Source organism: Balaenoptera physalus (assembly GCF_965194825.1).
Source record: "Balaenoptera physalus genome assembly, chromosome: 12".
Lineage (NCBI taxonomy): Eukaryota > Metazoa > Chordata > Mammalia > Artiodactyla > Balaenopteridae > Balaenoptera > Balaenoptera physalus.
The window spans coordinates 16,078,087-16,106,013 of NC_138897.1; the positions used below are offsets into that span (position 1 = coordinate 16,078,087).

Here is a 27,927-nt window from a genome sequence, read left to right on the forward strand (position 1 = left end):
CCAGAAGCCGTGTCACTTTTATAAGTGCCAGCTAATAAAAAAAAGACAGGAGAGAAATTGAAAATTAGTATCAAAAAATGGGATGTTCAGCCTCCTATTCAAGGTAAACCCTGACCTTGACCCCATTCCCTCCTACTTCCTCAAAGACCTTGCTCTGTTGGTCATCTTAACTCAGTTATTTTCTGACTATTTCTCCCTTAAAAAAAATACTCCAACACTCCTGCTGGCTCTTGGCAGTCTCTCTCCCCTCATTTAGCATCCAGATTTCTTGAAAGAATCATCCAGGTTTGCTCTCTCCCTGGCTTCATTTTCCTCTTTTCTCCCCAGTGCCATAGTGATACGGTTTTTCCTCACTGCTCTTCTGAAATTGTTCTTCTTGAGGTCAACAAAAGATCCTCTTACCACATGCGGCGTTAATTTTTCAGCTCTTATTGTGGCCCTTGTTTCTCATTGAGGCTCTCTCCCCTCTCAGCTTTCTTGAACGTACTCTCGCTGGTTCCCATCTCTTTGACCTTCCCTGCACGGCATGCTCACTGCTGTTCTCCAAGGCTCCATCCTCAGCTCAGCGCTCCTCTCTCTCTGCTCCCTGGGGGCACGTCTCTTAAGATTGCACCAGTCACTTCCCCTCTGTGGCTGATGACTCCAAATTTTCCCTCCAGTTCAGGCTCATTGATGGCTGAGCTCATCTAATGACTGATGGCTGATGACTCCAAATTTTCCCTCCAGTTCAGGCTCATTGATGGCTGAGCTCATCTACTTGATATTCCAGAAGAACTTAAGGTTCCGGATTTTGCCCCCAACCACCACTTGCTCATTTTTTTAGTTCCAACGTTAGCAACACTGCCCACTCACAACTTTGGTAGAAACATAGAAGTTGCCCCTGATTCTTTCTCGTCTCCCATATCCAATCTATCAGCCCGCCTCTGGGTTAAATTTCTAAGTAATTATTTCTTCAATCCATCCCCCGATGATGTTTATCCCTTGTCTTCTCTCGACCTCGGTAACGGCCTCTCCTTCTACCCGGTCCCTCTGACTTCAGTCTTATTCCCATAAGAGTCTACTACTTTCTTTCTAGAAAGTTCCATCTGTTGGTACCAAGCTAGACTGACCATGTGTACCAGTTGGATAGCTATAATCCTTGGAGTGTAAACCTATTGAAGCCTTGGTTATTTTTTCTGCTTAGGGAGGGTTAAATCAGAGGAGCCCCTTGCTGACTTGTAAAACTCAGCCCAGACCTAGTAGCTGTATACCCAGCAGGAACCTGACATCTCAGAAACCAAATGATGGACTTGAACTAATTGAATCTGCTTAATTGGATAACACGGTGATGGGGCCAGAGACATTTTGCGGTTTGGGTTTTTTTGGTTGGGTGGGTTTTTTTGGGGGGGTGCCTATTTTTGGTGATATAGATGATTTTAAGGAGAGTTTAATAACCCAACACCAACTTAGTGCATAGCCATCTAAATGTGAAGGAGGAGAGTTGACTTTTGGTTCCTGGACTCAAAAACTAGTCCAGATGGAGGCTGGAGCTAAGGACCCTGCAGCTGTTTAAGACCTGAAGGGCACATTCTTGGTCCAGGGGCTGAGTTTGGTTTTGCCTCTTGCCCTTACGGCTAACTCATAAAGCAGAGGCTAAAGCTGGCTTTAGATCATCTCCCAAACAGATTTTCTTTTCTAAACAGCTTAGCTCGATAAGGAGGGCGTCCTGAGTCCTAAAAGGGGCATTTAGTGGATGTGAGCCAACAGCACGAGGCCCCGTGGGGGACACGGTGCAGGGAGGCACACACATTCTTTGTGAGGGAACAAGCTACAGACCCAGCCAGGATTCGGGGATTTGAGCCTTGGGTCGCTGTATCCTGTGCTCTCTAACCTACACAGCAGACTTTTTGCTCAGCCAGTAGCCTGGCTTCCTTTACGGAAAGTATCGATATCTTAGGACCAGGTTTCTTGTGGCTTTGTAGTAATGAAGTTTGAAGGGCCTTTGTAATCAGCAATAAAATGACTCTCTGTAAGGGCTTGTTTTAGTTAAGGAGGTGGCCTGTTGTGACCTTACTCTCCTGGGTGGAGAACTCAAGTCAGTCACAGAAATGTTTCTCTCAATCAGATGCACATAGAAGGGCAAATATCTTAGGATCACATCACCGATGCCAAAGGCTGTCCCGTGCAAATGGGTGTCGTGTGCGGTGCACAGAGCCCAGGCGGAGACCCAGGATTTATCATTGTCTTCAAAATAAAGTTTAATAAGTACATGTGAAATCACCTTAACAGTTATTACAGCTTATAGTTTATAACAACTGTAATAGAATGTTGATATTTATTGAGTATATGCTGTGAGCCAGGCATTTAAACTTCACTGCCGTTGAGGTATAGATATTAAAGTTCCCATTATACAGTTAAAGACATTGAGACACAGAGAAGTTAGGTAACTTGTCTAAGACCACCCAGCTGGTAATAACAAACCCAGAATGACTGACTTCTGGGTCTGGGCACTTTATCGGTACACACACTGGCCTCTCTACTGAAGTGCCTGCCCACCGAGATTATCTGCCCGAGCCGTCTCTCTAAGCTGGGAGTGGAATGTATCTTAATTCCCACCACTGTTACTGCACCAAGATGAACACGTGCGTCTTCAACTGGCAGACAGTTTTTTAAACTTGGTACTCAATGCTGATGAGGGTGAAAGAGGGTGGATGTTTTTACATCATGCCGACAGGAGTGTTGGAACTTTCTGGACAGTGATTTGGCAATCAAGAACCTTTCAGTCCTGTTTAGGAACATATGATAAGGAAATAACCAGGGTTCATGTAAAAGGTGTCTATTAAAGGATTATTTGTCTTAGCATAGAACTTCAGACCATACAAATATACAATAAAAGGAGAAAAGTTAAACATGGTTTAACCCTCTGATAGAATAATGTAACCAAAGTCATGTGTTCACAAAATGTTTAATTACAGAAGATAGAAGATTTTCAAATTAAAGCCACGAATAAAATAGTATGAAGAGTTCAGTCCTAATTTTGTGTAATATGTGTAATATACGCATTCTACAGTAAAATGTAAACCGTATTTACAAGGAGTGGGATTATGAAACATTTGTCATTTTTTCACACTTTACGTTTTCCAAATTTGTATAATCAGATAGTGTTTCCGTATTTAGGATTGAGGAAAAAAGAAGCATGACTTAAGGAACATTTTCTTGAGAAAAAAATTTAAGTCCAATGAATTTACTCTTTTAAAAGTAAAAATTCTCACAAATTTTTCATTCTGCAAAGCCTACAGATGGCCAGTAGCACTTTCTCCACATTAAAAAACAAAATAGAAACAAAACTAGGTCAAGTGCCATGATGGCTTGGTTTGTGAGAAGAGGCCAGTGATGATGTGTGATTTCTTTTTACACCACCTGTGCCTAGAGTGAGGTAAACACAGAAGAAGGAAATCCTTGACAGGCAGCAGTACTCAGAGACGTAGGGTGGGAAGTAGGAACAGACTCTACAGAAGAGCCCTTGAACCCACTGCTGATTATAAGGGCCGTGTGCTGTTCCCAAAATCCTCTTGAAATTCCCTGTTGACCCCTCATATTTTTGGGAAATGCTTCTCAAAAAAAGTGATTTTTTTTTTCCCATGGGAAGGACGCGTTACAGCCAGACGCATTTGCAGCCCTCGTAGCTCATGCATACTTTTCTGCATCGTCACCGCAACCAAGAACCAGGGAAGTCTATATTGTGTTGAAATCATGAAATAGATCCAAAATCACACTTGTGATGCATATCAAAGTCAGAATTGGGGGATTTTTAGGCGCGTAATGCTCTTCAGAAGTTGGCTCTTAATTTTCAACTTAGCAAACATTCTTGTTTGCTTAAAATAGTCATCTCAGCTCTTATGGAGCAATATTTGAATGTGAGTGTAACACATGGGATTAGAGGATGTTGGCAGGGAAGGTTAAATGTTCCACCCTGGGCTATAAAGTCTGCACTCTGGCTGAGGGCTGAAGACAGATGGATTGAGTAACAGGAGAAGTGCAGCATTAGGAGAATACTGTTCCAGAAAAATAGCTCTCTGGTCCTTTTGTGACTGAAAACCAACAACAATCTATTAGTTTTCAAAAATTGTGATTTCAACAAAACACCCAACTGTGTACACTGCTATAATTGTGAGAAGCCTTGTGCCAAAGTGGATTCATTTACATTTGTGTTGAATATGTCAAGATTGTAAGGCTTTGAATGAACATTTTTCAGAGAAGGAAGTGATGGTAAATACGATGTTCATTTTGGCAATCTGCCAAATTTAGCTCAACTCAAAATCATTATAGAAATTGCATCCATAGGGCGGCATCCACCAGAATCACATCCGGAAACAGGAATTCAAATATTCTGAATCGTAGGGGTCAACCTTGTTTCCTTCTGTGGGTTTTGTCAGCTGGTGTGTGTGTGTGTGTGTGTGTGTGTGTGTGTGTTTGTGTGTAAAATTGTAACACGTTGCCCCTCCCTGTGTGGATATTTTGACATTTATCTAAGAAGTCCCTATTTCAAGAAGTTCTGGGAATTCCCTGGTTCAGGGAATTAGGATTCCGAGCTTCCACTGCAGGGGGCACAGTTTCGATCCCTGGTCTGGGAACTAAGATCCCGCATGCCACGGCCAAAAAAAAAAAGTTCCTTGGAGAAAGTTTGAACAGACTTTCTCACTAGAAAGCTGACTGAATTGTTGTTAAGTCAAGCAGGTAAACATAGCCTGTGCTGAATTCCACTTCATCCAAAACTCCTCTTGTTGACGGACCAAAATTACATTTGACACCTTAATGTCGATAATGCAAGAATCCTACATAACGGGGGACATGTTTCCTTTGGAAGAGATGAGATCTTTCCAGTAGAAGCCATTTCTTCTGGATATTTAGTAAAAGCTATTAATTTTATGTAAAAGTTGATCAGATTCACATGTTACTTTTAAATTGAAGTGTGGAGAATAAGCTGTTTTTCTAATTTTAAAAAAATGGTTATGATTTGAAAACCTTGAAAATACCCCAGAACTTGGACCAAGTAATTGAGTTTAAGCAAATCTTAAAGATGAGGCCAAAGGTTATGAAAAGATCTATTAAATATAGCACAGAAGGTAGTAAAATTGGGTCTAAAAATAGCAAAACTTTGTGGCCATCAGACATTAAAGATTTTGAGGTAAAATGCTCAGGCTATGAATGAAGTGAAAGAAGCAGCCTACACAGTAGTATATCAGTATGATCTCAACTATTTTTTAAAAATCGAATGCATATAAGAGAGTGAACGGGTAATTGCCAGAAGCTTAGTATTCTGCGTTTTGGAATTATGGGTGATTATTTCAGCCAGCATAGTATGAGAAGGCTTATTTCTGCAGATTCTCACTTACTCTGGCTATTATCATTCGAAAAACATGCCTTTCACACTTGCAATTCTGTATGTGTAAGATTGAATGGCATTCTCCCACACTGGGCTGTAAACTTTGAGGACAGGCTTAGCATCTTTTCTGCCAGCACCTCCCACGGTGCCTGTCACAGAGTAGACGTTCAGTAAATTACTTGGATGGATGGATTAAACATACAGATACACATGTGTGTACGTATCGCTTTGAATTTGCATTTTAATGAGCTTTATAACTTTGTGTTAGGTTATTGATAAACTCCAAAAACTTCAGAGTACTGACTCCATAACACTGAGAGTAATCCCATCTCAGTCACAAATCCTGCATGTTGCTGAGTGGTGATGGTATATCACAGCTTTTTCTGAGATAAAACCAGATCTAGGTATAAAGTACTGGGTCTGTTTCCTTTTGTCCCCTCTCTCCCTGCCACACCATTTGAACAATCTTTAACCAGAAGAGAACTGATTTATTTGATTTGAAACAAAGACTCTGGGAAGCCCTACATGTCCTAGCTCATCCGGAATCGCCAGCAGAGACAATCTTGCATCCAGAGGGCTCATTCTCATATTTAGTATAGGGTTAGCCTGCATCCACAACCCGCTATATCTGTTTTTTCTCCTCCTCTGTCTCTTATTTCATTCTTCTTAGCGTGTTCCCTTCCAAGGAAGCCTGAGGACCTCAGAGCTGGCATTGACCCGAAGTGTGAGACTCTTGGTGGAAGGGCTGTAGAGCTGGACAGGGTCCGAGACCCAGGGGGAAGCCTCTCTCGAAGTGCGGGCGGGAAGAGCAGCCTGCCTGATCCGAGTCTGTGCGCCCCCCACTCGCCTGCTCTGACGGCTCTTTTCTAGCAACGGAGGTGTACTTGGTAGTGGGTTTTAGTTTGGTCCCCCCAGAAGCTGACCCTGCAACCAGGATTTAAGCACGTGTAGTATTTCTGGGAGGTGATCCCAGGGAACACTTGGGAGGAAGTGAGACAGAGTAGGGAAGGTGGCTGATAGAGGGTGTGCTTGAAGCAAGTTACCACCGTGGGGGCCTGGAGCTCATCCTGCTGGGAACTCTGGGAATAGTATACAATTAGAGCCGGGGGCCAGGAGCTGCCAGCCATTGGTTGAGGGCTGCTCCCAGGGAGGTGTTAATTCCCTGGCACTTCCGCACTTTGGGTGGCCCTGCCAGCAGGCCTGTAGGCTCCAGGAGCCAGAGAAAGGCCCTCAGGTAAAGTGATACAGCTGCCAGCTGCTGCACGTTGGCCTCGAAAACTTCGGGTGGGACCCCAATAGTATCTGCTTCAGCACGTCTCCCTGTAACTTAATGGCCACACCATCCGCGTGCCACCGATACTGCGTTCTACGCTGTTTGAGGGGAAGTGACCCACTGATCCGCCACTAGGGAAGCTTAACATACGGGCCTTAAACTACGTGAAGAATAAAGAGAGTGATGGGCAAACAGGGAAGACCCATAAGCAAACACATGACTGAGAATTGTTTATAGTTAATCTTATGAATGGTTTGTGTTTTTGAATTATGACCGTTTAACAGAATGTACATAAGCGTTAACGGGACACTCTGCCTACTACTGGGTGGAAACCAAAGAAGAGGATAAACACACAGGGGCAGAGGGACTCCCAGTGGGAATCCGGGCAGCAACTCAGAGTTGAGCTTTGGTTTCCTAATCTGTGAATTTGCGGCGATCGGGCTAGCTGGCCACTAGGTACTCTCAGTGTGCCTCTCCATCACCGCCCCGGCCCCCCGCTCCAAATCTTAATATGCTAATAATTCATGGGTTTCTTGTCTTCCTCCTAGCCTGTGTGACATATAAACATATTCACTCAAATACATAAGCCACGAAAAGAAAGGAACTTCAGAAGATTCCCACCGGAGAGATGGTGATGGTTCTGAAGAAAGAACATTTTTAAAGATCTCTCTGATGTTTTGAAATCTGATTTTCCAAGAAAGTAACTACTCATGTCAAGGAAGGGATAGGTATTGAAAACTCTAAGTTCTTGACACAGATGTGTGTGTGTACACACATATATACACACACAAATATAAACACACGTTTGTGTGTGTATATTTAAACACACATATATACACACACATTTGTGTTTGCGTGTGTGAGTGATTAGAACAGTGGCTGGAACACAGTGAGCATTAAATGTGTTTGATGTTACTATATTATTGCACACTGACTCCTGTCCAAGATCTGAGAAGCCCCCTAGAGGGGAAGCCTGAAGAATTGGTGTTTTTTGGTTTTTTTTTAAGAGCTACCATGAGTGCATCTTCAGAAAAATGTTGAACCACCCCCGGGGTCCCAGCACTCCTTCGATCCTACTGTTTTATGCCCAAACCCACAGAATGTCATCTCCTCCTTTCTCAGATGTTGATCACAGGTCAGGCAATAGCGGTGCGAGTTTCCTCCACCCCAGCTTCCCAGAGAAGTGCCCTGCTGGGTTCAGAACCACGGACAGTGTCGTGGGACGTGGCATTCCCCCGCCACCCAACAGTCATGGACGTGCTGAGCTGTGAGGCATCTGTTTTAATCTTTGAAACTCCCTCATCCCTTTGACCATATGTGTTGTGTGGTCAAGAAAGTGTTTGTTATCTGTTCCAATCTCTGTGGCTATGGCTCTAACCCACTGCCAGCTCAATTGCTCATGGCTTAGTAGAAAAACCAAGTGCCCAGAGAGCCCATTTCTTTGTTTGCTTGCTGTTAGGAGCGTCTAGTTTTAAGGACTCTAAGAAGAAAAAACACAACTTATCAGATGGTCTCACCTAATCAGTGCACACACACTCAATCTTAAAATGAGGCTTCCACATGACGGGGGCTCCGGGGTCCAATGATACTTAATGGATCAAAAATAAGATAATGGTGTGCATTATAGGTGAACCAGTAAGCTTTGGTTTAAGGTGTATGTAGGTCATATGTAGTGCCTCCATGGCACTGGATTCTTTACATATGAATAAATGACTTTTTTTTTTTTTTTTACCTGAAGCAAAGCCAAAATAACCATCATTGTGAACACACATTAAAAACAGGTGAAAATTCCTCCTACCCCAACAAAGGGAACCTTGCCCCCAAGGTGGCCAAATTGAATATTCCAAGAATGCCACATGCCCAGGATTCCCTACCATTAGTCAACAACAGTGTAAAAAAACAACTTGTTTGAGAGAACTGATGTTTGCAGTGATACAGTTCAGTTGGATGCCCTGCTCTCTCAGCATCCTCTGCTCACAAGGGCTTTAGCGGTCTCATCTATTCCCCTTCTTGCAAAAATGAGGAACTAGAAGCATAGATGTTACATGACTAGTGCAGTTCAAGAACCCCATCTCCAACGATCTGTCCCACCTGCCATGGGAAGAATGTGCACCCTTGATTTAGACACTTCTGATTGTGTAGTTTAAAGTACGGATAAAAATACCAGGCAAAAAAGTGGTATTCAAGTGAACTGGCTAGCAGTAGGAAACTTAATAAGTATTTGGTGTATTTCAGGGTGACCTGAATATGAGACATTGGTAGGAAAGATGGTCACACGGTGCTAAGGAAAACCCAAGTGAAATAGTTGAGTTTGGACAGAGACTCTGTCCTGGCACATAGTGGCGTGGGCAGCCATCGTGGACACTCCAGTACATTCGCAGCACTTGCTGTGATGTTCCGGCAGCCGCTTTGCAGGTTATCATACACCTTTACCACATTACACTATAACCCTGCACGCAGGGGCTGAGGGACTGAGGACTGGACTCCAAAGCGTCAGGCGTCTCCGCAACCAGATCACAATGTGGAGGCCAATTAAATGGAAATTTGGTTAGCAAGCCAGGAAGGTCTGTGGTAATGAGCCAAATCATCTCCTAAAAAGAGAAACAGACCCTGAAGATGAGTCATAACAAGAGGGTAAACAAAGATAAACCCTGGTGACCCTCCCCCCACCAACTTTCCTTTTTAGCACAGATCATTTTACCCCCTATCAGTGGAATGTTAATGACTTACAGCCATCCACGAGGTACAGTTGCAACAACAAACATTGACCTCCGCTATCGGCTACTTGACATGCTTGCTGGCCCTTCTCATTTTCACTGGCTCTTTCTTATCCCTTAGCTTTAATGAAGAGTTGGAGATATTTGCATTCCTAGCCAGAGAGAGAAAGTAGAGGTCTTTCTGAAGAGGAAAATCTTTGTCCTGGGTCCCTTTCCTCGGCAACCTGGCTTCTTTGAATAAGGGCAGTTGTGCTCTGCAAAGTTAATTAGAAGATAAAAACACGAATGTGTCTTGAGCACCAAGATAAGGCAAGCGCCATACCTAAGCGTGACTTGCATTATACCCCCAACCTCCCCTCAGAACCTATAAAGTAGATCCTCCTATTGTGCCCATTTTGCAGGTGAGAAAACTGAGGCTCAGAGAGATTAGCTTGTCCAAGACACAGCAGAGACAGGATTTGCATTTGGGCAGCCTGATACCTCAGCCTCTCTTTTCTCCTGCCTCCCTCCAAAGATGATCTTACAAGGACTAGAGGAAAGTAACGTAGAACCAACACAATTTTTAAGGTGATGGTGGTTTTCCCAAAGCATCGTTTTTCTTACTGTTAATTTTCATCAAAGATGAATTAATTTTCAAAAATCACCTTGGCCTTCTAACCTGAAATTGTGTCCAAGATAGGCTTGCAGGAGGGTCTGTGTTGACAATCCAAATGAACTGTTCGGAGATGGAATCAGAACACCATGAGTTGCTGCTCTCAGAAACTCAGAGCAGAGTAGCCCAGAGAAGGTCTAAGGAGAATCTTCATCGCCTGATTTTGGAAATGAGACCATTTATGGGCAAATGGCAGCTCAAGGCCCTTCTTGGGAGAAGCAACCCCTCTTGTTTGCAGAGAAAGTATTTAGTACCATCCCTGGCATGTAGTAGGCGCTTAATAAGTAGTTAGTATTTTAATTACTAACCTCTATGATAGTGATTCTTGAAAAGTTGGTCTTTAAATAAAACATAGCTCTTATTTGCGTAACTACAACACCGGCTTGAAAACTTGAGAACCTGATTCGTGGCTCGTCGTGGCCAGTAGGTGGGTTGTGACCCCTGTACATTTTCTACTGGGGGCTTCATTCTAGTTCTGCTTTTTCTTGCGCTCTCACTTCTTACCCTTGTTCATGTATCACTTTATACTACTTTATATCATCTTTGGAGAAAGCTACAATGTGCACAAATTTTAAAGGTAAAATAAATATCAGAACTTCCTGCTTCTCAACTTTGCAAACATAAAAGTAAAACCATATGGATGAGTCCCTGGTTATTATAATTCCTGGCGTCCTCCATAGTACAATTGAGCTCGAATCAGGAGGGTCAGAAATTGGAATTAGAGATTTATTGACGACCACTGAAAAATCTAAGGAACTATGGCCAAAACAGCTTAAAGTGTACCTCCTGAAATGGATGACTTTTCCCTTGTGTTTTGATGATTGAAACCAAAAAGCTTTCTGTGTCATGGCAATAGTGCTCCGGGGTAAGGATTAAGTGTGTGTGCTTTAAAGTCAGCAGATGTCACTTAAATTAGGGCTGCAGCCTTTTTATTTTATTTTATTTTTGAGAAAAAGAAGAAAAACATGCCTGAATTCCCCAAGGGAAGTCTGTATTCCACAGCAAACAAAGCTCCAGCCAGAAGCTACTCCTACACGCACAAGGCTTCAACCTCAGGGTCTGAGCCAGCTGCAAATGTTACCCGTACTTTTCCAAGTCAGACGAACCTGTGAGGTTGCTGGTTTTGGCTGCACCGAGGGCTGAGCCTTGGGAAAACAAAGTGCCGGATCAAAGCAGCGAAGACCTTGCTCTCCACTCCACTCACTGGGAGGGCCATGTGTTGATGGAGGAGCCAAGTAACAGGAGCTCCCAAGAGTCCAGACAAGGTAATCAGCACTTATTAAGTGCCACTGTGTACTGCACTGCCTAGCAGCAGTCTGCTAGAGGCTGTAAAAGATGCAGGAGTGGTCCCCTCCCTTGAAGAGCTTACTGATCTTCCGAATTTGGGAGAGGTGAGCGGTATGGTGTGTGTGGAAGTTCTTGGAAAAGGATGGAAAAGCCGTGGCCCCCCTACCAGGTGGTGGTCACACTGCTGTTCTTGTTATGACTACGAGGGTCCCCAAACTCCAAGCTGCTGCTGCTGCTGTCCGATGGACGTCAGCAGGGCCGTTCAAGCCCCTTGTCCCCCAGCTGCCAGCCCGTGGTGGCCCAGGCACAGCGTACAGCCTGCCCCAAAGCGGAAAGGGGTCTGCCCTCCACCTGTTTCCTAGGAAACAGTGTGGACCACAGAAGGAACAGTCAGACTTGGGTCTGAATTTCTGCTCTAAGTCTGTTTCCTTACCTCTAATTCAGGGCTCAGTTGCAGATGAGGTTCTGTCACCTAAATGTCGCCTGGCCCCTCCCCTCTCAAAGTGTAGCGTTTGCCAATTTGCAGGGCAACCAGGGATATCTTCTGTGCCCCCTCCAGATTCACAGGCTTTCTTCGGCCACCGGAAGCTCCCGGGGGCTCCACGCTCATCCACCCCGAAGCCCGGCCCTCCCATGTCCTTGATGGAGCTTAGAGCTGCCCGCCTGTCCTGCCACTTCCACACCTGGCAGGTGTCAGGAAGTCTTGGCTGACATCTTGGCACCTGGCAGTCTCAGAGAATTCACCGAGAAGAAAGACTACAGCTGAGATTCAGCCTTTCCTGGAAAGCCAGACAGGAAAGGCATTTCCTTCCTTCTAGACTGAACTGCTTCCCCTCAGACTCCCCCTGGTACCTGCACCCACGCTGCTTTTCAGTTCTCTTAAACTGAGAAACCTTGCCCCTTGCTTCAAGAAAACTACGCATTCTCTGAAGAAGGAACTCCCTTTTTTTTTTTTTTTTTTTTTTTTACCCCCTGAATCTTCTGTAACAAAGGGACTTGGGAGAGCCCTGTTGTCTGCCCTGCCCGGTCTGGGTGGAGGATGGGACCCAGGGAGGAGGCCGGGAAGAAGTGAGAGCCGGTCCTTCACACACACACATCCATCCCTGCCCCCCGCCCCGCGTGAAGGCCGTGGACATGCTCTTCTTCCTACCAGGGCCTGTGCCCTCACACATCCCTCAGTGATACTGATTTTCCCCCTCATTGGCAACCCAGCCTAATCTCATCCAGCAGACGGCATGCCGTTCCTACCAGCCGGACTTTGGGAAGGTCCACGGGAAAGGGGGTCTCCACTGCGGGCTGAGGAGCCCCGCGCTCTCTTCTGAGGCTCCCTGGGGCCGCCACTATCAGGCTAAGATGCCCAGCTCTGCACACCTGCTCGGCCTGGTTTACAGGGGATGGTGAGGTGCCCGGCATGTTCTCAGTTCCATCCCCTGATGGCTGAGTTTGGGGATAGAGTTCCCAGCTCCTCCAACCATAGCCCTTCTGGTTGCCAGAAGCCAAAAATCTATCTCAGATGAAAATGAGGGTTAATTGTAAGGCTACAGAGGGACCACCAAACCCAAGGACAGAAAATGAAGTATGCCCGAGCCTCACGTGATCAAGAAGTTGGAAAGTCAAAGGCCAAAGTTACTTTTCTCGGTCTCCTTAAGCGCCTGTTCGCTCTTGTTACAACTTCTCTGAGTTTTCTCATTCTGCCTCTTCATTTGACCATCTTCCTGCGGTTAGTCAACACACAGCACCCTCCCCAACCCCGCAGAAAAGGCTACCCCAGCTTTAGGGCTGATTGATGCTCGGCTCTGCTCTGTTCCCCACAGCTGACTGATGACATCGATCTCTGTCAATTAAAACTCCAGCGCAAATTTGATTGGCTTAGCCCAGCTTATGGGTGGGCCCCTTCAAGACTGGTGTTCACCGATGGTGGGGAGGGAGGGGTTCTGAACGATGATGCACTGGGGACCCTCATTCAGGAGCTGTGAGATGGTCAAGTTCTCTATACTAGAATGCGATAACATTTAACATTTGGTTGATGATTAAATGTCATCAATTCTAAGTTAGCTATTGTGTGTGTGTGTGTTTTTAACATCTCCGAAATTGAGGTGTGTTTTTCATTCACTATACCCAGGCAGCAGTTAGGATATTTTTGTCAGTGCCTACAGGTGCACAAACAGCAAAGATGCCAGCCTCAAGATGTGCGTCAAGGGTTTTAGCTGCTTGGGAAAAAGTCTTGGAGACACAGTAAAGCATTATTCAACTTACACAGTTGAATTTTAACTCCATGGACATATATACACTACCAAACGTAAAATAGACAGCTAGTGGGAAGCAGGTGCATAGCACAGGGAGATCAGCTCGGTGCTTTGTGACCACCTAGAGGGGTGGGATAGGGAAGGTGGGAGGGAGGGAGATGCAAGAGGGAAGAGATATGGGGATATATGTATATGTATAACTGATTCACTTTGTTATAAAGCAGAAACTGACACACTATTGTAAAGCAATTATACTCTAATAAAGATGTTAAAAAAAGGTGGTAGGGTGGTGGTGAATCCAATGTCTTCGGCATCATTCCCAGAGCAAAAGTCAAAAATAGGCTCTAGGTACTCAGGGCCAGCTTCGGGGCTAGTACTAATGATTTTAACTTTCATGGATTCTTTTTTAAAATGCTGCATCACCAATGCTCCCAATGGCTCAATGTCATTAGATCGGAGGTTGGAAGCCTCCAACTAAAATGCTTCTATAATGGACAATGTTTTGTGGTGAAGCACAGGAATTAACTCTCAGAAGAGTGATTCCCAAGCGTCAGACTCCATATGAGAAGACGTTTTAAGAACATTTTAACCAATCTGTCGTTTTCCATTACGTGTATCCACACATGTCACTATATGACAATCTGTGTCTATTTAGGATTGAAAGAGGTATTTTTGTAAGTGGAAAAGAATTTCAGTGATAAAGCCTTGTCAGTTTGACAAATTATTTGTTACATAAAATAATGGTGCTTCTTACAATTAATAGTGTCTCAGATTCAGTGAAATATAGTATTGGCATCAACAGTAGAGGCTGCAGGATTCAAAACAGCAGAAGCTTAGGGATAGGGATCTGGTTTTGGGGGGGAGGAATGATGGGGACTTGTCTTGAAGCTGAATTTGCATAGTAAGCATGTCTGTATATAAAATGCATGTGACCCGTCCATAGATACAACAGCATTCCTGCAGAATTGTTTTACTCACACTTGACATAGATGGCTGAAATTCTGGCATTCTTATGTCTAAGGAAGAGGAAGAATACCAGGAGTGATGGGGCGTGGTTATGAAATGAAGAAGGTGGCAGAAACAGGCCCATGTAACTGCAGTGCAGGGAGCCAGGGGGGGACCCTCATTCAGAGAAGAATCCAGGGACTTGATCACATTGACCGGCCGTAGCGGGGAGCTTGAAAGCTGTTCTGTGTGCAGTGGGATGTCATTGGGGGAGTCTGAGGAGAGGAACAATTGGCTTTTTTTTTTTTTTTTAAAGATCATTCTATTTACTAGGAAAACATGTCACAAAAGTAGTAAGGGAAAACAAGCTGAGAGATCAGAGGTTGATAAGGGTTTGGAACTAAAGACAAGGGGAGGGTTGGAGGAGAGATGAAGAAATATAATGAAATCCTAATAAATTTATCACCATATTCCCTCCCTCAGAACTCACACACAACAAAATATGGCAAATGGTCCCAGCATTCGCTATCATTCCCACAGTAGGGAAAATTGATGGTCATGCAGAAGAATTGATGGTCTTGCTCTGCAACACAAGAGCCACTGCTCCCTAAGAACCTCTGTCTTTCATGGTCAGATAAGAGGATGTTTCCAGACTGGGCTTCCGGTGTTGGAAGCCTTTGGACTCGTGGTGACCATAGCGACCATGGCTCACAGTTTACAACCTGAACTCCCAGCATCACTGTGGCCTGGTGTCCAGGTTCATGGATTTTTCTGTTGGCTTCCAATTCTGCTGGCAGCGAAATTTGAACAGTCACTCTCTTCCCCAGGCTTCCCCTTAAAAATCGCTATTCCATCACTGTTTGTCTGTTTTTTATGATGACTCATACTTGCTTTATGAGATAGGTATTTTTTTTGATATTTCCAAATATTACCTCAAAGAGTTTGCCCAGGGGCTGATTGATTTCTCTTTATCAATTGTCAAAAGTTACACGTTTGAGGGATGCCACATGGAGGAAGCTTGTCATCAGGTTGGAGATTTGAAGCCTCCAACTAAGATGCTTTTGTAACGCGTCATAATTTTGCTTCCTCAGAATTGTCGTTATCCTGAAGATAAGTTAATAATTAATTCCAAAGCCATGCTTAACTAGAAAACATACTGTGCTGTAAGATATTCAGTACATAATTTTTAAAATACTAATCATAAACTTTATAGTAAGAAAACAAAAAAAAAAGTTGATTTAGAAGCTGCCTTAACTACACTAAACTAAAGGCAAACCATGACAAATTTCACTTAACAAAGAAAATGTTTATGTTCATGTCAGCAACCGCAAACAGGAATGGAATGCAATTTGCAACTTAACAAATCGTTCCATCACTTTGAAAGCATGTTGGGTCACTTAAACAATTATTCCGTTTCTCACCCAGCTCATTAATAATGACATTCAATAAATCAGCCCTATCTAAAATACTTTCAGAGCAAATAAACCATCTGGATTTCAGGAAGGTCATTAGAAAGCACACATGAAATAATTGTTTCCTAATCCCCTCCTGTATGATTCTGGCTTGTTTCCATGAGGCACTGAAGTTCCCCTTTGGTGTGGCGTGCTCTGCAAACTTAAGAAATGTGCTAGATTCCAAATGTGTCCGAAAATCTCATGGTTTTAGTGTGTGCCCATGAGGGGTTCTGGTTAAGGACCAAATTCTTTGTTGTTTTTCCTTTTCTGTCCCCTTGTATTAATTACATTCAAAATGAAAATGTTGGTATTTTCTTAGTATTTATAATGCATCAGTGAACGCACAACAGTAAGAATAAAACTTGAATTGCGGGAATTTTCCTTTATGTATTAAACAATAGCCAGTACTTTATAGAAAGTATCATGAAAAGTTTTGATCAAACTAGATTACTATCCATTACAGCTACTGCAATATATACATATAATTTTTTATTCATGTTTGCATCTTCACATGGATGACCTTTCAGTTAGCCTGATTTTGACTGTTAAGCTGCCAGGAGGTAGCTATCCACATTGATATATTTGTTGGAAATAATATGACAGCCACTACCCACTGTGGCCAGTTTCTCAGAGTCTGTTTATTGAGGATACAGGACAATTTGGGATCCACAGAAGCACTGATTTCTGGGTTTGGTTGTTTGGAATAACCATGGCCTAGAAGCTTATTTCTGCTGGTTCCCAGATCCAGCATGGCGGAGCAGGAATGTTGGTGTTAAAAAGACAAGGGGAATGGAAACGGGGACCTTATGATGTAATCCAGCAACCAGATGTCCGTATCTGGCTGCATGAGGTTAATAACTAATTTCACGTTGGCCTTGAGTATAAGTTATGTGACTTTGCTGTTCATTGTTTATATTATGAAGAACCTAACTTTATGCCTGCAGTGTACTGTTTTACACAAATTAGCAATTCTTGCCTTTATAATAACACTGAGGCAAGTTTCAAATTGCCATTTCACAAATGAGAAAATGAAGCTCAGAGAGGAGGTCAGTAACTTGCAAGGTCACACCGATAGCCTCTGGATGCGCTGAAATTCTAACTCTGGTCTGACTCCAAAGCCCAAACTCTTAATCTGTGCTCTAATATCTTCCTTAGCCCAGAGGAGCATGAACTGCCATAGCACATAGCTTGTAGGTTGATCTGGAAAAGAAGGATGTAGGGAAAGACATAAAGCGTTCTGATTAGGTACATATTTAATACTGATCACAAAGGAAATGCTGGTTGTGTGTATTGTTGAAAGATTTTTGAGAAATGCTTTCAGTTCTGTTGGATTCGTGGCAGACCCCGGTCTACAAAGTATAGGTAACTGGTCTCATCGGGTGATAAAGGGACAAGCATGAACACAGCGCGAGGCTAGGACAAGAGAGGCAGTAGCCTGGCGGTACCGAGGTTCTTCTTGACCGATGATGGGAAGTGAGGTTGGAAAAGTAGAATGGAGTTGGAATGTGAAGATTGTCAGAAGCCAGGGAGAGGGTTATGGATCTGACAGGGGAGGACATGACACAGAAAGGGTCACTGGAGAATTTAAACGTAGGTTTGGTATGAGAAGGACGGTAATATTGCCTTGGCCGTGATGAAATTGGAAGGCCTGGGAACCCGGAGTTGGGAAAGCCAGCTCAGAGCTTGTTGGCCGTCATCCGGATGTAGATAGATGTGGCTCAATGCAAGCAGTGGGAGTTGTTGAAACGGAGAAAAAGAGGTGAGTGGAAGCCCAGCGTCCTTATGAAAACTGACAGGACCTTGATGTCTGGGGAAAGGGAATGAACGGGAGAGTTTAAGGTGAGATGGTTTAGAGAAATGAGACGAGGGATTTCATAGACAAGTGTCGGTTTTGGAAAGAGGATTGATATGGTTGATTTTTTTCAAACGTGTTGACTTTGAACAGTTCGTGAGAGATCTTGCGAAGTTTTCCCAAGGTCATTGGAAACAGACTTGAGCTGGAGTGAGAGATTGGGCGGATGCGGGGGTCATCAGTTATGGTGAAGGCCATGATGAAGGCTATGTGTGGAGCTGGAAGAAAATAACAAAGGGGCCAAAACAGAGCTTGAGCTAGAGAAACCTTGGCTCAAGAGTGTTGAACGAGAAGAGGACCTGGTACAGGAAAGAGATCGACATCTTCTTTTCTGGGGACAGTAATAGTCACTTTACAGGAAGGAAAGATTTAACTTGACACTTTTCAGCTTTGTCATCCCAGAAATGATCCCTGCGAGATTTCATCTCGTGCTGGTAGCTTTCGTCCACCCCTCCAAATATGCTTTCCACTCTCCCACCTCCTGCTCTCTGCCTGTGTCAGCAGGGCTACCACATCCTCTGGCTTCCTGTTGGGTGTAACCAGTGGGGAGCCCCAGGTGGGGATTGGAGGGAGGAATGAAAGAGATTGAGGTCGGGACATATATTCCTCTGGCTCTCTTCTTGCAAGGTTGCCTCTGATTGGCTCTATCCCTTGATGGAAGGTCACTGCTCCACTTAAAATGACCTCAACACATTTTCTCCCACTGGGCTCAGTTACTCTCCCTCCTTTCATCCTTTTAGGGAATGGGGTGGTATATTAGTTTCCTGCAGCTGCCATAACGAAATTAGCACAAGCTAGGTGGCTTAAAACAACAGAAATTTATTCTCTTACAGTTCAGAAGGCCAGAAGTCTGAAATTGAGGTGTTGTCAGGGTTGGTTCCTCCTGAAGGTTCTGAAGGAGAATATCCCATGCTTTTCTCGTAGCTTCTGGTAGCTGCTAATGATCCTTGGTATTCCTTGGCTTGTAAACACATCACTCCAATCGCTGCCTCTGTCTTAAATGGTCACATTCTCTGCGTCTCTATGTGAACTTTTCTGCTTTTCTGTCTCTTATGAGGACGCTGCCATTGGATTGAGGTCCCGACCTAATCTAGTATGATTTCATCTCCATCCTTTGCACATTTCCAAATAAGATCATGTGCTAGGTGGACACAAATGTATGGGGGTGGGGAAGAGAGACGGTATTTAATCCACTACAGGTGGCAATAGCTCCTCTGTGGTCAACCCCATGTTCCTTTCTTGCCCTGTGGTTCCCTTGCACCCTGCTCACATATTTGTACTTTAGTCCCTTTGTAAACAGCCCCTCACTGGATTATCCTAATTTTAATGTGACTTCTGTTTCCAGTTGGGACTCTGAGTGATAAACATCTCCTTGGCAAATTTCTTCCCTCTTGTAAAAACCTGTATCAGAACTAAGTCCTCTTAGCTCCCCTTTTGGGCTCAGCTGCCAGGCAAATTAGCCCTAAACATAGTATGCAACCATCGAAGCTCTCTTGAGCCTAAATGCTGCTACATCTGTCTTTTCTCTTGAATGACTGTTATCTTGTTTTCATTCTAACATGTCTTTATAAATTATTTTAAAAGATAAGAAGTTGTGTAATTTAGTAAGAAGAATGCTGGTTCTGCAAGACTCTGTCTCTTGCCAAATTACTTACAGTTTGAAGCTCATCCTTGGAGGAATCAAATCTGAGCATCTATGTTTCACATTTTGGGGGGTGTATATTTGGCTAATCTAAAGCATTATGTCTTGGATGCACACTGGTTGATCGTGCCTGAAAGGAATGTTTAAGTAGTTTTACTTGTGTGTGTAATTCTGAGTTTGTGTGGAATTGTGAGAACCCAACTTTATCATGATGAACATTTCACAGTATAGTTAACAAAACCTACAGCATCAGTTACCCTTACCCTGCTGGGCCATCTCTTGGTGGCATGTTTAGTTTGAAGATGTCATCACGTGGTGGTCCTTTGGAAAATGTAGAGGATCATAATATCCAAATCATTATTTTTAACTCTTAACAGTTTGAATGTGGCCCAAAGTTCTATTTTGCATTTCACCTTCACACCTCTAGGGAACTTTCAACTAGGATTAAGCTATCTGGCGTGATAAACGAAACGAAATTGAGTTATTTGTAGTGAGGTGGATGGACCTAGAGTCTGTCATACAGAGTGAAGTAAGTCAGAAAGAGAAAAACAAATACCATATGCTAACACATATATATGGAATCTAAAAAAAAAAAAAAAGTTCTGAAGAACCTAGGGGCAGGACAGGAATAAAGATGCAGACATAGAGAATGGACTTGAGGACACGGGGAGGGGGAAGGGTAAGCTGGGACGAAGTGAGAGAGTGGCATGGACATATATATGCTACCAAATGTAAAACAGATAACTAGTGGGAAGCAGCCGCATAGCACAGGGAGGTCAGCTCGGTGCTTTGTGACCACCTAGAGGGGTGGGATAGGGAGGGTGGGATAGGGAGGGTGGGAGGGAGATGCAAGAGGGAGGAGATATGGGGATATATGTATATGTACAGCTGATTCACTTTGTTATACAGCAGAAACTAACACGACATTGTAAAGCAGTTATACTCCAATAAAGATGTTAAAAAAAAAAAGCTATCTGGCACGTTTTCATAGACTTTTAGAGCTGGAAGGAAGCGTAGAAGCCATGTAACCCAACTAGTCTAACTCCCTCATTTTGCAGTGAGTAAACCAAGGGCCAGAGAGGTGAATCCATCACCTAGAGCCCCATGATGTATTCGTGGTACAGCAGGGGTGACGTTCCCATGGCAGTGTCCTTTCCACTGTGATTTGCTACACATGACCTTGAACAGGGGCCGAGGGGCACAGAGAGCAAGGGTTATGGAAGTTCGGCGGGGGTGGGGGGAAGTCATGTCCTGCTTGGCTCAGAGCCAGGGCCACAGCCAAGAGGAGGGAGGAAATGGAGATAAATCTTGAAGCCTGGGCAGAGGTTAGCTAAGTTCCCGCTCACACTGGGGGAAGGCAGGAAGACAGTGCCGATTCTATTGGGATGACCAAAAAGTTTGTTTGGTTAATGAGTACATTCAGTAAAGTTCTTGGTGAAAATGAAAAATGTGTCTTATTTTTACTTAAGGCCGAACAAATTTTTTGGCCAACCCACGATAGGCAGTTACCATTTGAGTGTATTTGCCATGGAGCCTACCTAGCCCTGAAACGCAAGACATAAAATGCAACTGTCTTAATACATCTAAGGCACACCCAATATAATACGCTGGTCAGTTTAATCCAGGCACCGGCTCTTTATTTAAACAAGGAATTAAACCAGACTCTTCAATCAAGAAAACTGCATTTAGGCTAGGAAAGGAAAAGGTAGACATTCTAGGATCAGATACTACTGCTAATAGCTAACTATTAGTGAAGAAAATACTTTTGAGTGGAAGAAAGCTAGACTAAAATGTCAAGGAAACATGTCTTAAGCTAGAATTTAATTTTTAAATGAATTTCTTGTGGTTATTCCAGAGATAAGTAAAATCTATAAAACTCAAGGAATTGTTAAGAATGATTGTACTGAGACCCCATGCATATATGGTCAGTTGTCAAAAATTCAGTGATCTTTGCTAATTTATTTTCCCTAGCTTTGAGGTTCTGTTCATTCAATCAGTGAGTCAGCTAGGTAATGTACATTGGCACTCGCCCTCTGCCAGATCCAGGGGAAATCACAAGCATGAACAAGACAAGCTTCTTGCTTTCTAGGAGCTCAGTCTGGGTGGAGAGACAAACATGTAAATAAGTGAGATCGGAAGGAAGAGACAGGATGTTTTACACAAGGGATCTTCTGAGATGGACATTTGAGGAGACTGGGTCACAGTGGGGGATGATGGCGACGGAAGAGGTGGAGTGGGACCACCTGTGCTTTGCAAAGGACTGGACTTGAGACGATATCACATAGGGTGATAGGTATATTTTTAAATATTTGCACTTGACGGGATGAGGGAAAGAGTGGAGGCGGGAAGGTGAATTTAAAAGGCTATAAAAATGGTAAGGGTGAGAGAGTTTAAGGTCTGAACTAAGGTCGTCAGGATCAGGGATAGAGAAGAGAGGTGAATTCCAGAAATATTTTCAAGTGTCTGTCCTGGGACTAGGGAGATTGTATAACAGCATGATTAGGAACCCTGGCTTTTGAGTCGGGCAGATCTGGGTACAGATTCCAGCCCTGTCACTTATGGGTCCTGTGACCTGGCAAATTGCTTCATCTCTCTGGACCTTTGCCTGGTAAGGATAGTGCCTCTCCACGGTACAGTAGTACAGAGCATTCAGCACATAATATGTACTCAAACAGTAGCTGTTGTTACTGTTGCTGCTGCTGTTCTTAACACCCAGGTGCCCTGACTTCCAGCTGGTTTATTGTTAACAAATCACTCTTTTGCTACAGCTGACGCTGATGGCAAGTGAAGGGGTACTTGATTTCCACAGGAGTCATTCCCATTGCTCACTCACTCTCGGCCATCAGCTGTACCCATGGCACAGCAGTCTGGGTCATACGCGCATCACAGGCAGTAGGCACAGACCCATCCCCAAGAAGAGCACTTGTCTTGCTGACAGCGAAACAGAAGGCTGTCCTCACTTATGAGACACGGCCTTTTCTCCGCTTACATTTGTGGATCGCTGTTGGTTCTGTGTTCCTTTTTGATGGGATTTATTATTCATTGGTGACATAGAATGTTATGCATCCTTTGATGGGGAAGACAGTGCAAAACTGGAAGGGATTCAGCGGTCCGCTTCCTTGCCAGTGAGTTATGACTGTTTGATTTAAGCAGATCACCACCAGCCACAAAGCCCGGCATCCTTGCAGCTCGGCTCTGGCATGCCTTTCATTTCTGAAATGGAATTTATGGCCTCCTAAATAGTGTGCCGTTTTTTTTCCTTCTTTTTTTTCCTTTTCTTTCTTTCTTTCTTTCTTTTTCCCCCGCCAAGGAAACTGGATCCACAAAACCAAGTCATGTAAGCTTGAGAATTCCAAGGGCTCAGAGCTGGGCTCAAGTTCATCAGGCGAGTGTTTACAACTGCCCTCTGGCTCACCTTTGTTTAGATAAATAATTGAAAGTGTGCCATTTACAAGGCTTGGGCCTCAGAGGCACACAAAGGAATCTGGCTGAAGCCTCCTTAATTGAAAGCAGGAGATAACCAACAACACAGCCTGTTCCTCTCTTGGGCCGTTAGCGCGCTGGGGGTGGGGGGATTTATCTTCTTTGGAATTTGTGTTCTCGGGTTGCCCAAATCCAGATGACACACACATGACTCTTACCTCACACAAACAAAGCAAAACATGCCCCATATCCTACCCCGGGTTTGTTTGGATTTTCAGGTGAGGATGCAGTCACTCAGCAAATGTTCCACGAGTGCTGATTACGTGCAAGGCCTGGGCTCGGCGTTAAGGGTCTTGCCCCAAGGAGCTTCCGCCTGGATGGAAAGAAAGGACACATTCAGATTTCAAGGCATTAGAGCCCTGGTTCTCAATCCTGGCTGATTTTTTAAAATGCTGATTCCCTGGTTCCAGCTCCAGAGATTCCGATTTAATCATTTAGAGGTTGAGCCTGGGCATAAGTATTTCTTCATCTTTTTTTTTTTTTGCATTCAGATCTTTTTTAGTTGAGCGAGTGTTCTGAGCCTCAGACTCTGGGGACTGAGGTCCTGGCTCTAACCTTTCTTCACAGTATGGCCTTGGGCCAGATTCTTGAGCCCTGGCACTCAGTTTCTCCACTGTGAGAGGGGAATAATCACAAATTGTCTTGTTGCTCCTGGTGAGGATTTGATGACACTCCACAGGGTGTGGCAGTTTCTCAGCTTGTGACTCACTCTGGGAACCAGCCACAGCAAATACCCTCCTGCAGCTCCGACATCCCGGGGCAGAGGCCCCCGACGGCAGTGGGAGCACAGCCTTTGGAGGAAGGGCGGGCAGGCTGGGGCTGTTGGCTTCTGCCGGAGGGCACGATAGCGCAAGGCCTCGCACGGGGGCCGAGCAGTCCCTGTTAGCGCTGCTGTTGCTGTTTCCACCACCACTGCCTTCCAGGCTAAGGCCAACCCCGCCCCACTTCCAGGTTTTATCAGACGGTGGGTCCAGGCGGAGCCTCCTCCCTAGGAAGGTGGGATGGGGACTTAGCAGGGCGGGTCCAGGCGGAGCCTCCACCCTAGGAAGGTGGGATGGGGACTTGGCAGGGCGTCGTGGGCAGCTTGTGGACGGAGCTCTTGTCCCTGGTCCTGCACCTGCTGGGAGGCTCCCCCCAGGAGGATCCTCAGGAGATCATGGCCGACTAGAGTCATGGTCTGTTTTAGCAGAAAGCAGCCAACAAGCCAAAGGGAATCCCCTACCCGGGACCTGCCTGACCTCCTTCAGAAGGTCCCCGCCGCTGTCGGAGCTGTGTTCTCCGCGACTGGAAATACAGAACGCCGGGGGGGTGGGGGGGAGGGTGTCGCAATGGCCGTCTTCCAGAGTGAGTCACGAGGTGAGAAACTGGCACTTCGGGTGGCCTCCCGGGATCTATGGGAGGGGGTTGTGCTCTGGGTCCAGCTGGTCAGCATGTGGCCCATCAGCACAGTTGTGGAGGAGGGCTGTGCTCAGCTTGGCACTGAGGGGCATCCTTAGACCTGAGGGGGGCCTAGGTGGTCCTCAGGCTAGTTTTCCTCCCTTCTCCAGGGACTTTGCTCTTGATTCAGGGCAGCCCCTGCTGGAGGGCTAAGCCCTATGTTGTAGAGCTGGGGCACCTGGAAGTGGACCCTAATTCCATAACACACACCCCCCGATAGCCTTCTGCACAGCAGTCCAGAACCCCCAGGATGCCAGAAAGATGCTGGCCAAGCGGGAAGTGCCCAGAGCAGCAGTGGTGTCTCCTTGGGAAGGCCCTTCTGGTCTACACCTGCACTCCCACCACCATCGCCCCGTCTTGCCACCACACGTAAACACACTCCAGTCCCCCGAGAGATCTCCAGATCTCCCCAGTGTTGAAGTGGTACCTCAGGTCCAGCGTGAGAAGACAGTTGCTTACCTAGTGTCATTCATTAAATATCAAAACACACTCTCCACTCCTTCCCTTATCGCAGAAGCGTCACTCCCGTCAGGTACCTGGGATTCTTCACTTTACCATAGTGCCTGAAATTGCATCAAAGAGTTACTCCTCTGAGTTCAACGCCATCCTTTTTACAGTCAGTGCCCTAAAATAGTGGTGTCTTCTTTGGGTCCCCAGTTCTCCTCATGGCCTCTTGCCTGCTGTCCCCTGGAGTTAAGTGAAATGAATCCTCTGTCCCTAGGCTTTCTGGCAGGGCTTGGGCTGTGTGAGGACGCAACACTAAAGCTGTCATGGCAAGTTTTCAAGTATACATGTATCACTTAATCACATAGCACTATTTGCTCTTTATCTTAAATGCCATACTTGGGATAGGGAAGAAAAGCTGTGCTCTCCAACTTCTGAGAGCTCCTTGGTCTGAGATTACATCAGGAGACCAGATTAGAAAGCGTTTCAAAGATCTGGTGGAGGGGAGTCAGTTAATAATACAACAGCAAAGAGGGGTCAGCTGCGTGAAACAGCGGTGCCTCTGAGTATGTCTTATCACTTCCCTCTAATGGAACCCACACAAGGGATTCTTTTGTCTGGAATAAAGAGCCAGACCCCAGGGAAAGCCAAACAGAAGACAGAGAGCATGGGGCATTGCCAGTGAATTATGCGCTCACGTGGCCAGAGACACTAGAACTTCCGTGTTATTTAAAGAAAACTCAACGTTTATGAAACATGCTTTCTCACTCCTCTTTGCTCTGCCTGGTACAGCTGGTTTCCCATTTTTTAAACCTCACCTACAACTCCTTCTCAAGGTTGCCAGTAAATAATTCACTAATGCCGGAAACACCTAGAGGTTCAACTGTTATTGACAGAATCCAATTCTCATGTGTGATAAGGGCTGTGTCTGCAGGTTAATGAAGATGTTAATGTTTGTCACCATCCAGGGAGTGACTTCTGTCCGTGAAACAGAAATTTGTTCTTTGGATAAAACACAGCAATTGTGGAAACCCTACCTGGAATTAAGCCCCAAATCAAAAGCCTTTTATACTATGGCTTCCAAAAACTGGATCTTTGCTGTGTTACCAGGACAACTGGGAAAGAACAAGATCTTGGTTACAGAGAACCGAGATGCCACTTGACTCTCAGGGATGAAAGGAGTTGTGGTTAGGATGCCTGGGGTCAGGACGGAGGAGATGTCAGAAAATGGCTTGGCCCTGGGGTGGCTCCCCCCTCGTCTCCCTCCCGAAGTCTCCGCTTCTCTCAGGAATTTGGCCAGTGCCCAGTCTCCTCAGTCCACTCAAGCTTCCGCTCATTGTGGTCTCTCCAGATCTTTCTCAACTCCGGAGCCTCAGCTGTACCGCCGTGGCCAACCAGCCTGCTCACTGGGGTTTGCTGGTGGAGAGCCCTGGACCGGAGCACGTGACTGGTCCAGCTCACAGTTTTGTCCTGGGAGAGGTGGGTGGATTGGCCACCCACGGTTCAGGTGCCCCTTTCCAATCTTCTCAACCTAGACGGGCAAGAGCATTGCCTCTTGGTGCGAAGTAGGACCATCCAGGCTACCCGGTCAGAAGCAAGTGCAGGCGAAGTGGTTTTGCCTAGAAGGGGGCTGTGGACAGCAGTGACTGTCATCTCTGGCTTGAGGGTACCTGGGTAATTCGAGGGTTTAGCTAATAAGGCGTTGCCGTCTACTACCATGTAGCAAAAATCTCTGTGCTGCGTTCCTACAGCCAAGATAACCAACACCACTGCATGCTTTTCTGGATGCCCCGTCTCTGCCCTGAGTGGCCTTCCATTCTCTTCCCTGTCAGGATACAACTTAATCATCCTGTAAGATCCAAATCCGACTCCGCAAACAATTCCCAGACCACCCCAGGCTGGGCCTGCCCTGTCCTTTGGTAATTTGGGGCAGACTTGAGTGCCTTTTGACATCTTGAGCATTTTATTATTTTCAAAGACCATGTTGTGGTTGAATATTTCTTATGTTCTGTGTCTTTACACAAGTGATTATACAAGTGATTGTGTAAGCTCTTTTTATCTTACGATTCTTTCTACTTCCCAGGGTCAACATTCAATTATTAGTTGATTCAGTGTAAACTAACATACTGTTTAATCTTCAGGCTTTCCCATATTTCACAGGGCTTCATCAAAACATATAAATATTCATTTAATATATACTTTAACTCCATACGTTGAAGGAAGACAGAAGAGAGTAACAACAACAATAACCACTACTACTGTTACTATTGCTACTGCTCTCATTATCATTGGCCCTTTCTTGGCCATTTCCTGTATAAGAGGAACTATACCAAGTGCTTTATCCATCTAATTTAATGTTCAAAATAACCCTAACAATGTATATATTGATACTGCATTTTTCAGAAGAAGAAACTGAAGTGTAAGTTTATAACTTGTATTCATGAAACGAGGAAGTGGTGGAATCAGGTTTCAAACCCAGTTCTGCCTGACTTCAAAACAGTTGTCCAGGACTTCCCTGGTGGCACAGTGGTTAAGAATCTACCTGCCAGTGCAGGAGACACAGGTTCGATCCCTGGTCCGGGAAGATCCCACATGCCGCGGAGCAACTAAGCCCGTGCGCCACAACTACTGAGCCTGTGCTCTAGAGCCCATGAGCTACAACTACTGAGCCCACGCGCTCTAGGGCCCACATGCCACAACTACTGAGCCCACGTGCTGTAACTACTGAAGCCCACAGGCCTAGAGCCCCTGCTCTGCAACGAGAGAAGCCACCGCAGTGAGAGTCCAGCGCACCGCAACCAAGAGTAGCCCCCCGCTCGCCACAACTAGAGAAAGCCTGCGTGCAGCAACGGAGACCCAAACAGCCAAAAAAAAAAAAGAGTTGTGCATACTGTGATACCATTCAGTGTCTCCACGTTTTTGTATTTGTTAATAGTTTTGATTCATTCAGGCCTCCTAAATGCCGAGGCCTATGTTGCCACTAAGAAAGGGTCGAGAATGAATGTCCTGGGACAACTTAGTCTGGGCAGGGTGGCCGAGTGGCCATGCATCCCCTGGATTCTGGTTCCAGCAGCATCACTGAACAGTCCTGGACAACTTGCCTAGATTATCTGAATCTCCCAGTTCTTGA

General features: G+C 45.1%; 1 protein-coding gene and 1 long non-coding RNA gene across 3 annotated transcripts in view; one reads left to right on the forward strand and one right to left on the reverse strand.

Annotated features, from left to right (window-relative positions):
• Positions 1-27,927, forward strand: part of CCBE1 (collagen and calcium binding EGF domains 1) — a 244,194-nt gene that overhangs the window by 154,201 nt on the left and 62,066 nt on the right. The window lies entirely within an intron of this gene.
• LOC309639996 lies at positions 21,049-27,675 on the reverse strand. The gene is made up of 2 exons (XR_014251973.1): positions 24,813-27,675; positions 21,049-23,229 (listed from the first exon to the last, which is right to left on the reverse strand). It is a non-coding gene; the product is annotated as an uncharacterized lncRNA (long non-coding RNA).